Source organism: Humulus lupulus, chromosome 5 (genome assembly GCF_963169125.1).
Source record: "Humulus lupulus chromosome 5, drHumLupu1.1, whole genome shotgun sequence".
NCBI lineage: Eukaryota > Viridiplantae > Streptophyta > Magnoliopsida > Rosales > Cannabaceae > Humulus > Humulus lupulus.
This window is the reverse complement of record NC_084797.1, coordinates 49,629,142-49,644,409: the sequence shown is the minus strand read 5'-3', so window position 1 is coordinate 49,644,409 and position 15,268 is coordinate 49,629,142.

The following is a 15,268-nucleotide window of genomic DNA, read 5'->3' as shown; positions in this document are numbered from 1 at the left end:
GGCAATCACCTTTCCTGTGAATGATGTGTCATAATAACTCACAAACTGGTATTGATCTGTATGATGACTTAAAACACTTCCACAAAGCACATGTAATACCTTACCAAATCAAGGTAAATCCTAATCTCTAAGGCGTTCCTTGGCCATGGCCAATCTCTGACTGACATTGCACCAAAGTATCATCAATAAAGACAATCACAAACCAATTCAAATAATCTTTGAACACCCTGTACATCTAATCCATAAAAAAAAATTAGGGATTTGTCAAATTCAAAAGACATGACTCAGCACTCTTAGTGCCCATATCTAATATAAAAGGCGGTTTTTTGCTTATCCTTCTCCCTTATCTTCTGCTGGTAATACCTAGATCGAAGATCCACCTCTGAGAATCTTACTCAATAATTGAACATTTAGTTCTTATAGCTCTACTGAAGTTGTTCAATACAGTGTCATAGACCTGGTTCCATCCCTGGCACAAACATAATCACAAATCTATCTCTTTGTGTAAAGGTATCCCTGGAAAATCCCTAGAAACGCATCCAGACACTCACAAACTAATCTAGTCTATCCTAGTCCCACTGGCATGACCTGAGTGCTATTCACCACACTAGGTAAGGGTCCCACGTATCCAATCTATGTATCAATGTCATAAGTATATGGTGTCCATGCACAGTGCCAACATATACAAGAGTTTCTCACCCTCAAGCCCAAGGGTTACTATCCTTTCCATACAATCTACCTTTGCCCCATACTTGGCTAGCCAATCCATATCCAAGTCGGCCAAAACCAACTCTATCACATCATAACCATGTAATCTGTATATCAAATCTATGACTCTTTCAAATGCAACAAAACCAAGAGCAACGCAGCACCAAAATAAGTCAGCATAATACAAGAATCAAAATTAGGAAGCTAACCTGCCATTACTGAGAAACCAGCCCCAGTCTCAGTCTCAGTCTCTGACTTTGACTGCGTCAAAGGGAACACTAGAGCTAGAGTCGAGCTATTCGGCCCCTTTTGTTCATCCTTCCTGAGCTCTGGGCAATCCCTCTTGAAGTGCCTAACCATTCCACATAAGAAACATGCCTTTGTTGGACATTCTTCCAAATGACGTCTCTTACACCAAGTGCATTCTGGGTAGCGTTTCCAATCCTCATCCTTGCTCTGATGGCCTTTCTGAGCACTTCAGAACCCTTTTCTAAACCAGAGGTATGGAATACATTGATAACTTTAATTTCCTAATCATTGGGACCTCTACCCCTACCTGATCCAACAAATGGAGGTATCACTGCCTGAGCTCCACCCTCTCTGGCACTCTCCCTCCAAATCTTATTTCCTGTGCCATCAACAACAAGGGCCCTCCCTACCACCTGAGCATAGGTAGAGATCTCATGAACTGGGGTGATTCTAATGCCTTGAGCTATCCCAAATTCAATCCCTGGATAAATCGCTCCTGAACTATCCATGGGTACCATATCAAAACCAAACTTGGCCAACCAATTGAAATTGTTAACATACTTTGTTACTGTCGTGGTTCCATGAACGAGGTTAAGAAATTCATTTTTCTTTGCAGTCTTAACTGCGTCACAATAATATCTCTCATTAAACAACTACCTAAATTCTTTCCAGTGCATTGCAATTATATCACGTGTCTGGGAAACCACTTCCCACCACGCCCGGGCATATTCCCACAACACATATGTAGCATAGATCACCTTATTGTGACCTACCACCCTCATATTGTCGAGGATGGAACTAATGATTCCCATCCATCACACAGCTCTGAATGGATCTAGGCCTCACTCAAAAACTAGAGGGTAATATTCCTGAAATCTCCCACACAGAAATTGCCATCTGTTCTCAACCCTAGGCTGAGCAAAAACTAGTGCCACTCCTAGCATAGCAAAGGAAGAGGTGTTCCCTGATAGAACCTAGTGTTTTAAACACCTAATCTCTTCCTCTTCCCTCTGCAATCTTAATTGTAAATATGTAAACACCTGCTGCCAACTCTAAGGGGCAGGCGGAGGGCTCAGGCCCTAGCTGTAATTCCTAGCTTCAGTATAAACACCACCGGGTCCCACTAACTGCCTTGGATACATAACCTCTGATTTAGTCTACAGTCAATAACTTGACCCATTAAACATGATGAGCACATTCACAAGCCTTACTCACAGGAACAATCACACAACACCACATTTACATACCACTATAGTTCAAAGACACATGCCCAAAACATTCGTGGATCAATCGATAACCCTGCTCTTGCCAACATAACCTCATGCTCTTAACTCCAGGAAAATAAAGCATTCACATATTCACTGAGCAAGTAATCACATAATCATATCAATAGTCAAGGGCCAGGCCCTATCACAATCTCATGCTTCTTGGTAAGGCATGCAGGTAAAGCATTTATATCCAATTTAAGTAGTTAAGCACATAACCACATCAATAGTCACCATACCCTGATTGGAGCTTGTCTTTAGTGACGAGTGTACATGCCCAACTTATCTTCAAGAACCCTTAGCCTTGGCTCGCATTGATACCAAGTTGCAACGCCCTACTACACAGGGACCGTTACACTATGTATTTTAAATAGTGCTAAACACACTAAACGAGTCATTCGGCCATAGTCGTGTAACTAAGCGTGATTAATGGTCTAGGGTTAAAAATTTTGTCAAACATACAAGCGTTTCACTAAAACATTTACTATATACATGGGATCACAAAATACATTTAAAGGTTAATTATAATAAAAGAGTTACAACCTGCCGACCTAAACAAAAAAATAGGGTTTGACCCTAGTTTCTCTTTAAACCCTCAGCCGTGGCGGTCGAGCAGCCGCATATGTACACATCGTCACCTAAGCTCTCCAACTCAAGGATGATCCAGCTTTCATTTCCGTTTACCTACACCACATAGTACTGGTGAATCGATGCTCACTAAGAAAACTTAAACATGCTCATAAGCAGTTAACAACATATATCCAAAATCATAACAAGCACGCCTAGCACTAATAACCTTACTCATGCATGCATACCATTCATATAAATGACTACAGTGGCATAAGGGACCAATTTCCCTAGATAAATGATCAATAAATCATATCGGGGTCCAATGCCCAAAATACATGATTATGGAATCATAATGGCTCAACGCCCTAGAATATGGGACTAATGAGTCACCCTGGGGCCCTTTTCCCTTTCCTCTATAGCCTTGGAACTGGCCCAGTGTCTTCTGGTTCAACAAGAAAGGTGATTACCATAGAATGTTAAGGTTAGAATAATCTCAAATTCTAATTTGAACTTTGAACCAACTTATAGTGTAGTAGTTGCTGTCTTTGTGATCTTCATATGCATAGTACGATGGTCTACAGGAGCCTAAACAATGTAGGGTCGGATACTAAGTTGTAACAACACAATTTTCTAAGATTATACTCTCTGGAAAAAGACAACAAAATAATAGTGGTCAACTCCTCCGATGAGGTCTACTTTTATAAAAACGGGTCATTAGAGGTCTAAAGTAACTTCGATAAACATAATAAAGTGCTTACATCGTTTAACTAATTTTGAAAATATAAAGAGTCTGAGATCTAAGTAGTTTAAAATAAAACACAATTGAAAATAGACTTAAAACATAGTATTTGGTCATAGGGCCTTCTTGACACAAACTTGAAAATAAAACATAAAACTCTTGACATGAAATTTAGTTGAAGACTTAAGGAAACCCTATCGCCCATGCAGGTTGGTTGATTCCCAGTATGCATACTTCATACATAAGCCCCTCCAGCTGACAGCATGTCTTCTACGCTTTTCCCATACCTACAAACAGAGTAACTATTGAGCTATAATGCAAGTAAGGGAGCTAAGCACATACAAGCGAACTCAAGTCTCGAATTCATGGCTTAAACATAATGGAATGTAAACTTTAAATTAACTAGTAATACATCTCAATCATTCACAAGTCAAGTATTGCATCATATATAACATTCATTCATCATAAACTAGTTCTTGCCCATTGGGTTAAACATAGAGGTCATGAGCCTCGCGGCGTCCGTGGCCCTGAGAATACTTACCTCCCGTACAACAGGGCATACTCCGCTAATGCCATGATGATGGTAGTTGTATTTTTTTTTTGTCCCACTATACGACTATATGAGGATCACATTTACAGAGTTCACATAGCAGCACAAATTCAAAACATTTGTACTTGCAACATTCAACAATAACTAGTTTAATCAACCCCAACATATGGGTACTATCATGCACGTTTCTAGCCATATAATTCAGATATATAGCAACACATTTAGATTAGTACTAGTCATAGCATGCAAAAATTGATAGCAAACACTTTACAACACTAAGTTACTCTTGGTTTATACTTCCTTACTTCTTGTGCTTAGCATTTCGTGAAAAAAATACCCTAATGAGAGTTTATGATCGCTTAAAGATCCTGCAAACATATTAGCGCAATATGACTTAGTTTATGACTTACTACGATCTTAAAATATGCATAAGGATTTAAGAAAAAAATTCCTAAATACCTAAGTCCCAACCATAACTAGAGCCCTCGATGTAAAACGACCAAAATTCCCCTCTCAAATACCCAAACTTAACTTAGAAAGTTATTATTCCCAATAATAATTTCATCTTCATCTATATCTAAAATTTTGAATTCAAACCCCAAGTTCAAATTCCCAAGCCCCGGGACCAAATCCCGAGTCCCGAGCCCTAAGCTCTAATGAGTAATTTTGTAATCTAAAAATATTTTCTACACCTTGAAAATACTATCCCGAGCTTTAGATTGAAAATCTTGAACTTTAGACAAAATCCCGAGTCTAAACCATGACTTGAAAATCAAGTAATGATTTCCATAAAATATTTCTGGGCCTTAGGGTTACTAAACCTGAGCCCTACGTAAAATATAGACAAAAAATATCTGGACCAAATTACCATTTTGGTATCTTGGGTGCACGTAAATAGCCATGCATGGTGCATGCAACGTGTCTCGGCAACCTAGTTGGACTTTGTGACATTCGGGCTACACCAGTTGGACTCACACTAGTCCTTCTCACATCACTAACATCACCATCAACGTCCCCATCATCATCATCATCATTACCGTCATCCTCATTATCACCACTACAATTGGTGGTGGTTATCACCATAATAGCCATCCTTAAGGAGGTTATACCTCTTGGCCACAACACCAAAGTCCGAGCAATTGGTGCTTCACTTGCTAGCCGACCCTATCACACATGCCCAAGCACCATGGGATGCTAAAAAACCCATAGACCTCTTCTAAAAATAGATCTAAACCTCTAGGACATTAAGAGACAACTTAATAATTAATTTTCCATCACTTGAAACCCCAAACTCATATCAGAGCTTATCCTAAACAACCCATAATTTTTATACAAAGCCAATGTAACATCAACAAGAATTTTGAAAAGAAGACCAAGAGAAAAGCATAAACTCTTACCCTCGTAGGCAACCCCCTTTGTGAGAGATTTCGTTTCTCTTAAAGTGTCTAAGGCTCAACAAACAGAAACAATACCTGTAAGAACATACCAAACCTGAAATCAAAGAGGATGACAATATCAAAACTCACCGTGGATCCCAAAGTTTCTAGGTCGAAACCTTCTTTGTTCTCTCCCTCTTTTTGCTTGAATTATGTCTACAACAAACACCATCATAACCCAAAATCATCAAAGAGAGGCAAGGAATTGGATCAAACACTTATCGTTGTGTTGATTTCTTCTTGACCAAACCTATCAAGAGCCATGTGCTTTCTTTTTTCTCTCTTCCTTTCTCTTAACTCTTCTTTCTTTCTTTCTTAATGGATTTCGAAAATGGCTAATCAAAATAAGTAAATAACTTCCTCCAATCAGCCCTTAACTCCCATACCCACCCACTAACATTCAAATTTGAAAAAGGTTTGGTTCCCTCTTAGACATGTCCTTGCCGAAACTATAGGAAGCTCGCACAAAAATAATGTGCTGAAATATTTTAAGGCCACCTAATGAAAAAAAATAGGGAACACTACTTCAAATCTATGTCTCCATGAAATAACCATATGATCATCATTCCCATTGATAAGTTGTAAACTATATAATAGAACAAATACTTCAAAACTATAGCCTATATTCTCATAATAAGTGGTACCACATGGCGCACACAAACAAACTATAGTCTAAAATAATTCTACTGTTTTATGTTAGTCTAAACACATAAAATCTTGTTCTAGTCTTCTTAAATAAATTTCCATGTGGCCCAATAAATTAATAAAATTTATCTACGGTCTTTATCGAATTTCTCTTGTAAAATAAATATTTCACAACCCTATATTTATTTTACACTTAAGTCCCAAAGTTATTATAAAGCAATCCACTCACAATTCTTATAAATTACAATAATATTTACAAATTATTTTTTAATTTCACTCAATCACATAATTCATATAATTTAGAAATAATTATTTAAAAAATAAATAAACTAGGTTATTACGCCAAGGACCCTAAACTTCTCAATCAATTGAGGGCATATAAGGTATAAGAAAAATCAAGGCATGTTACCACTATGTATGCACACACACAAACCAAATTAGGAATAAAGCATGCAAAAAATATGTAGAATATATTTATGAAATATCAAATTTATGAAGTATTATGCTTAAACTGCTAAAAAAAACGAGCAATGTTAAGAGTACGAAAAAAAATGCAATGTAGAAGCAATTGATGACTGAGTCTCCACATTTCATTAGTAGTTCTTCGTTCTCCTTGGCAGCCAATAAGATAATAGTTTCGACCATTGTCTTCTAACACTTGGACTCCTCAATAAGGTTTATGATCCTCTTCTTAGCCTCTTCATGAGCAGTCTTAGCTTTTGATCAAGTCAGCTTTGGTTTCTTTAAGCTACTCAAAACAAATCCCTATTCTGCTCGATCAAAGTATTATTATCCAAACCCAAAGCCTTTATGAAAGAGTGGCCTACAAATACGTGGGGGAATATAAGTAGTATATAATATGTTAATATAGTAATATGAGAAAGTTTAATAGAACACTTACGCAAACAGGTTTGTTGAATCTTCGACCAACAATCTGGTTGGCCCTAAGTATGGAAAGCTCGTTGAATAGTCTGATTTTTTGCCTATGGTGGGCAACCATTACATTGTGGTAAGATCAAGAGCCTCTTGGAGATCCCTATTGCTAGCAGGCAGTGCTTTCTCACTAAGATTTTCGATCGTGATCTAGGGAATCATTAACTTTGGTGGTGAAAGAGATTGTTTAAGGGTGACGTGTTCGTGCAGCCTTACCTATTTCTTAGAAGCTTCTTGACAACTTTCTCCTGGAAATTTCCATTTTGACACCATTCTTCCTCAAGCAAACAATTGGGTTGTGCTCGCGTAAAAGTTTAAATTGATATCCATATCTGAAAAATGTAAGGGTCAATCATATTCACAGATTTAACGAGCAGTAAACAATATAATAATATCTCTAGCTGTATACCCGAGAAAATATCGATTCCAAAGTTATCCTCACATTCTTACCTACACTTGGAAATAGATACAAAATTAATTGCCAATGATTTTTCTTCTTTGTAATTATTCGTCGTAAGGTTAAATTTTCCATCCTCATTGGAGGTGTCCATAAGAGGAGGTGGAAGGTTAAATAATTTTTTTGATACACTATTGTAAAATCCTTTATTGGCTAACTTTAATTTAGACAAAATATTTTAAAGTTATAAAGGAAAATCAGTAGCATATCCTTATTCATTCATGATTTAATTATAAAATTGATTCAGCTGATTTTCTAGTGTGAAAATATCTTTTAAGTGTGAATACATTTTTTACCTTATTTATCACAAATAAATATTATTTGGTAAAAATATGTATTTCAATTATCTTGAGATTATTTTAAGGGATTATGTTTATTCTGGAATAAAGAAGGTGTCAAAAATGAACATGTTCAAAAGAAATGACCATATTCGTTCTGCTAGATAAAACTGATTACATTGCTGACTCATCAGTTTCCTTTCTGTCGACACAGAATTCATCTAGCTGGCTGATTTCCTAAATCAAAGGAATTTGCATTTGATTTCAACGATATCAGAAAATGATGGCCTTGGACGATTTTCTTGCCTATAAATATCTTCCAAGGCCCTTGGAATTTTCATATCTTCTATTTTATATATTTGTAAACATTATGTTATTTTGAAGAGTGTCTTTATTTGTAGAGATTAAGTTTGTTCACCTTAATCTTTGTAAGAGTGCTGAGTGTACTTGTGGATATCTATCTAGTCCATTGTAAATAGATAGTGTCTATTGTGAACGTGTTCATAAGGATCTTCAGGAGAGGATTATATCTAAGTCTCTTTTTGAGAGGAAGTTTGCACTCGCTATTCTTTGAAGGGAGTTCAAGAGAATCAGCGTTTCATCAAAACCAGATTCATAGAGAAGAGTACAACAAGATTGCAGTAATAGTCTAAGAGGGAGTCTTACATTGTTTAAGTCAATGCTTTTGTACACATTGTTTCTTTAAAAATTGGTTTATTCTCTTGGCGTGGCCCCATGGATGTAGGTTATCTGAAAAGATTTCTGAACCACGTAAAAATTCTCGTGTGTTCAATTTTACCTGTGTTTCTGTTTTTGTTTAAACAGTTTCATAAGCGGTGTGAACCAAACTGAAATCTATCTAAACAACTTAATCATTATTCCGCATTTAATTAAGTTGTTTATTTTAGATCACTTGGTAATATTAAAATACGGAATTTCAATTGCTATCAGAGTGGGTCACTAAACTCTTAGTGAGATCTTATATTTTTCTGTTTGTTTTGTGCTTTGTGAAATGACTTTCTTTGGAGAAGGTGGTTCTATAACTCGCCCTCCTTTACTGAATGATTCCAACTATCCTTACTGGAAGGTTTGGATGAGAGCCTTTATAAAATCTCAAGAATAAAATGCATGGATATCAATCTTAACCAGTTGGACACCTTCATCTTAATCAAATGATGTAACAAAGGTAAAATCTTAACTGAACTAGACCGATGTTGAAGATAAATTGTCTAGTTATAACAACAAAGCATTGCATGCTATCTTTAATGGAGTTGGTGAAGGATACATAAAATTAATATCCTCGTGTGAATCTGCGAAGGAAACTTGGGAAATCCTTCAAACTCAATTTGAAGGTACTGCTGATGTAAATCGTTCTAGGCTTGTTATGCTAACTACAAGATTTGAAAATCTTAGAATGACAGAAACTGAGTCTCTCATAGATTTCTATGAAACACTATTTGATATAGTTAATGAATATTTTGCTTTGGGAGAAAAATTGGAAAATAATGTGTTAGTTTAAAAAATTATTAGAGTGCTTCCTGGCAGGTTTCAAACAAAGCTCACAACAATTCAGGATGCAAAAGATCTCGACAAAATGAAAGTAGAGGAGTTGATGGGTTCATTGCGAACGTTTGAACTCAATTAGCAAATTCGTCTAAAGGAAAAACCAAGTGCTCCCAAAGAAAAATCAGTTGCTCTCAAATCATCAAAAATGAAAGATTCAGATGTAAATGATGGAGAAGATGAAATGGCCTTGCTGACCAAAAAATTTCAAAAATACATGAAAATGATTGGTGACAAACAATCCATGTTCAAATATTCCAAAGGTAAACAATTCTCTAAACCTTTTGACAATAGCAATAAAAGTGGTGTCCAATGCAGGGAATGTGAAGGATTTCGTCATATTCAATCGGAATGTGCCAATACACTGAAGAAAAATAAAAAGGTAATGGCAGCTACTTGGAGTGATCAGGACTCTGAAAGTAACGATGAAGAAGATAACTCAAACCTTCCCTTAACCTCTGTTATTTTTGGATTAACTTTAAATTCGCAGGTTAATAAAAGGGTCGTTTGTCTTAACAACACAGTTCATGAAGAAAATTCTGAATGTGACTGTAGTGAGTCTGATCTAGATGAGGACTCTTTAAAATAATGATATAGAGATATGTATGATCAATGGTTAAAGGTTTTTTCTGATAATTGCTTAATGGCAAGCAATAACAAATCCTTACAGGAAAATAATGATGAACTTTAAAATACTGTGAAGAATCTCGAGGATAAAGTTATTGCCAAAGAGTGTGAAATTAAAAGATTATCAAATGAAATTAACCACATGGTAAAAGGTGTTAAAATGCTTAATCCAAATTCTAGGATCTTGGATGATGTTATTGGTCCAGGACAAATAGCTGGTAATTTTTCTGGATTAGGATCTGATGGTTTTAAATCAAAAGGCAAAACAATTTTTGTGAAATCTGGCATTTATTCTGGGTCAACCACTAATGTTTCTACAGGTACATCTCAGACAGGTGATGCTACAAAAGTTTAATCTGTTTCCACATCTGTTAAACAGGCCAAGTTTCTCAAAAGAAATAAAACAGATCGGTTCATTTCAATTTGTCATTTTTGTGGAGTGAAAGGGCACATCTGGCCCAGATGTTTTACTATGATGAATTTTCTCAAAAACAATTATTTAAATCATTTTAGTAAAACAAAATAGCTTTTGAAAAAACCTTCAAAAAGTGTTTGGATTGAAAAAGCAAGAACAAATGGTCTTGCTGCTTTTACTTGTCATAAATCTCGTGCTTCTAACTTTTGGTATTTTGATAGTGGATGTTCTAGACATATGATAGGTGATGCAAATATGCTCACAAATTTCAAATGTATGAAATGTGGTGCTTTAACTTTTGGTGATGGTATGCCAGGTAATATTGTTTGAAAAGGTACACTAAGTCTTGATGGATTATCAACATTGAGAAATGTTTTTCTTGTTGAAGGCCTTAAGGATAATTTAATTAGTGTAAGTCAAATTTGTGATCAAGGCTTCAAAGTAAATTTTTCTCGTGATGATTGCAATGTTATTGATCAAAATGGTATGAGTGTATTAAAAGGATATAGATCTATTGATAATTTCTATAGTCTTTCGCCAACCCTCACATGTCATTTGGCTATAAGTAATACCACTGACTTATGGCATGAAAAACTGGGTCACATAAATTTCAAAAGTTTGAAAAAGATTGCAAGTGCAGGGTTAGTTCGTGGGTTACCCAAATTGGATAAAGAATTTGCACGTAAATGTGAACCATGTCAGTTGGGGAAATAATTAATGGATCTCATATTCAACTTGAAAGTATTAATGGAAAAAGGTACATCTTTGTGTGTGTTGATGATTTTTCTCATTTTACTTGGGTTGACTTCTTAAGGAAAAAATCAGACACGTTTGATGCCTTTAAAAATCTTTGCATTAAATTAAGAGTTGAAAAGGATTGCAATATAGGTAAGAGTGTGAGAATCATAAGTGATCATGGTAAGGAATTTGAGAATATTGTTTATGATGATTTTTGTAAATCTCTAGGTATTTCTCATGAGTTCTCAGCTCCTAAGACTCCTGAACAAAATGGGGTTGTTGAGAGGAAAAATAAAACCTTGCAGAAGATGGCCAGAGTAATGCTAAACAGTAAGAAACTCTCAAAGGATTGTGGGCAGAGGCAATATTCACTACTTGCTACACAATCAATCGAGTGTTTCTTCGCCTAGGTACCTCCAAAACTCCCTACGAAATCTGGAAAGGTAAAAATCCAAATGTAAGTTATTTTCATGTTTTTGGGTGTATATGCTATATTCTTAGAGATCTTGAGAATATTGGAAAATTTGATTCAAAAAGTGATATAGGAGTTTTTCTTGGATATTCTATGAATAGCAGAGCTTATCGTGTTTATAACATGAGAACTCAAACTTTTATGGAATCATCCAATGTTGTTGTTGATGATTTAAAAGATTTTTTTGAATATTCCAATGAAGAAGAAATTGATAGGTTCATTGCCGAAACCTCTCAGACAGAATCTCCAGCAGTGACAATAGGTGATGCTGTGCCCTCTTATATAGAAACTGTTGCAACAGAAGCTGAATTTGTTCCGACATCATCTGAACGACCAACAAAGGAAGGGCCAGAAATCATCACAGATTCAATATAGTGTAGAGTCCAAGAACTTTACTTAGCTAGTTAGATAGTAGTAGTAGTAGTGATAGCTAGTAGTAGTTATAGTATGTTTATGACTGTGGATTTTTGTTCAAGCCGAGACTTAATTGGACACTCGTAGCAACACTTGTAGATCTTATAAATTTAACCTATAGTTTAAGAATATTAATTATAACCTAAGGTTTGATTGATATGACTGATTATTAAGATGATAATTATTATACTATAAGGTTTAGATAGACCCAATAAGATAGTGACATTTGTCATGTGCATGTTTAATGAGAAATTAAGTATTTTTTAGGAATAGTTTATTAAGAGTAATATTTAAAAATCCCAGAGTCTGTTAGCAGCTTTTAAATCATTATAGGACTTAGTCAAAGTTGTTTACTCAATTCAAATTAAGCTTAAAAAATGCAATTACGTATATAATATTTCAACGTATGCCAATATATCGAAGCTCTAAGGGGCGATATATCGCCACACGGGGATACGGAAAACACGTAACTTCGCACGACCACTTTGACGAGCCTTGGGAATATTAGCCCAGGCGATATATCACCTAGCATGGGCAATATATCGACTCTAGGGCATGATTTTTGAATAATTTTGAAACAAGCTCTTTTTATTCCATAATCTCTTAATAAGTCCATAATCTTTTTGACCGAGTCTTAAGCCTTTGCTTAACGAATATTAAAATGATTTTCAATTAAAAGTCATTATTTTTATTCAAGCTAAATGAAGATCTTTTCATTCTTGAACTCTATAAATAGGACCTAGTACCCAGCCATTTCTTTCATTCTTCAAGCTGAGTTTAGAGCCTTCAAGCTGCTACGTTTACTTTAGAGTGTAAACACTTGGGTTGCGGTTATAAGCTTTATCATTATAAGCTTATTAAACACTTGGGAAGTGAGATTTATAGCATATTTCTATTTCGAGGGAGTAGTTTGGTCATAGAGCACTCAAGGTATTCCTATTTCTAGTTCTTTTCTGTATTATTTCATTAGTTTTTATAGTTTTTCTCTACTTAATTCCTAACTCATTGTTTCCATTCGTGGTTAGGCATCTAAGTTCTTTGAACATGAGGTTCTTGTCAATAAGTACCTTCTATATAGTTTAGTTCATTCCTTTCCATCTCTTTCTTTTAGAATACTCACCTTTCTCATTAATGGATTTTAGGAGTGATCCCAAATCCCGTCCTTGTTCTCGCATCCCAGTATTTGGTAAGGAAAATAGGATAGTATTATATGCTTATATGATTATACTATAGTATGTTTTTATATGTTATGTATGTTTTGGGGCTTATAGTTGCTTAAATAGCAAACCATAACACTTTTTTGTTTTTGGGGTTAATAGTTGCTTAACTAGCCAACCTCATTGTAGTTTGAGGCTTATAGTTGCTTAGTTAGCAAACCCCAATAGTCACCATGTACATGGGTTACAATTATGATATATGTGTTATAGTAAATGATATATGTTCATAGTTTATATGTATGATTATGTTTCATGCTTGTAGCAGATTTTCCTTGCTGGGCATTAGGCTCATTCCTTTATGTTTTATATGTGGAGGAAAATAGTTATGGGGGCAGGAAGATTCTTGGCGGCTTGGGAATGTGTATTTAAGGAGAATGGAATCAATGGACTACGTGAACGATTCTAGGACGAAGTTGTTTTTAGTCATTTCAGTTATGCTTTATATGTATTTTCCACACTTGATTTTGTAACCAAGTTTATTTCAGATTCATGTTATGTTTTATTTCAAACAATGGGATCCCATATCCTACTGTGAATTTTTATGTATTTCAAACCTTTGCTGTACAGTTTTTTTTAATTAAGTTATGGTTATTTCATATGTATATTTTCTTAAGATTAGTGTCTGTGTATAGTAGTTATTAATGGTCCAAAGTCTAGAATAGTGGGATCATTACATACAAAGAGAACCTTCTGCCAGAATTAAAAAGAATCATCCTTCAGATCTCATTCTTGGTGATATTGAAGAAAGCATGGTGACAAGAAAAAGGTATGTGAATTTGGTTCAATTCGTTTTCTTTACATCTAGCTTTGAACCCAAAAATGTGAAATAAGCCTTCAATGATGAGTCATGGATAAAAGCAATGCAAGAGGAATTAGAAAAATTCACAAGAAATGAGGTATGAACTCTTGTTCCTAGACCACACTATACTAATGTTATTGGTACCAAAATGGATCTTCAAAAATAAAACTGATGAATTTGGTAAAATAATAAGAAATAAAGCTAGGCTAGTTGCCCAGGGGTATACTCAAATTGAAGGAGTTGATTTCGATGAAACTTTTGCCCCTATCGTAAGACTTGAGTCAATAAGATTGCTACTGTTGTTGCTTGTGTTGTTGGTTTCAAATTATTCCAAATGGATGTTAAATCTGCCTTTATAAATGGAATTTTGAATGAAGAAGCATTTGTTGAACAACCAAAAGGCTTTGAAGATCCACATAATCCTGATCATGTTTTTCAACTTAAAAAGGCTCTCTACGGTCTAAAACAGGCTCTTAGAGCATGGTATTAAAGATTGACTTAATTTCTTGTTTTGAATGGTTATAAAAAAGGAGGAGTCGATAAAACTCTTTTCATCTAACATGTTGATTCTGATATTGTTATTGCTCAAATCTATGTTGATGATATTTCTTTTGGCTCTACTTCTAACACCTTAGTGCAGGAATTTGTCAAATAAATGACAGATGAGTTCGAAATGAGCATGGTAGGTGAGTTAAACTATATTTTGGACTGCAAGTGATACAGTCAGAAGATGGAACCTTCATTTCTCAAAGTATGTATGCAAAAAATCTTGTCAAGAAATTTGGGATGGAGTCTGCTAAACATGCCAAAACACCAATGGGAACCATGGTCAACTATACCAAGGATTAAAATGGTGTAAAGGTATATCCAACATTGTACAAAAGCATGATTGGAAGTCTTTTGTATCTCTCAGCTAGTCGTCCTGACATTAGCTACAGTGTTGGGGTATGTGCTCTATATCAAGGGGATCCTATGGAATCCCATGTGACAGCTGTAAAGCGAATCATTTGCTGAGTGAACAGTACTAAGGAGTATGGAATTTGGTACTCAAAAGAAACAAACTCTAACCTTGTTTGTTTTAGTGATGCTGATTGGGCAGGCAATGCAGATGACAAAAAAAGTACAAGTGGTGGATGTTTTTATCTGGGAAACAATCTGGTTTCTTGGCATTGGAAGAAACAAAATTCAATCTC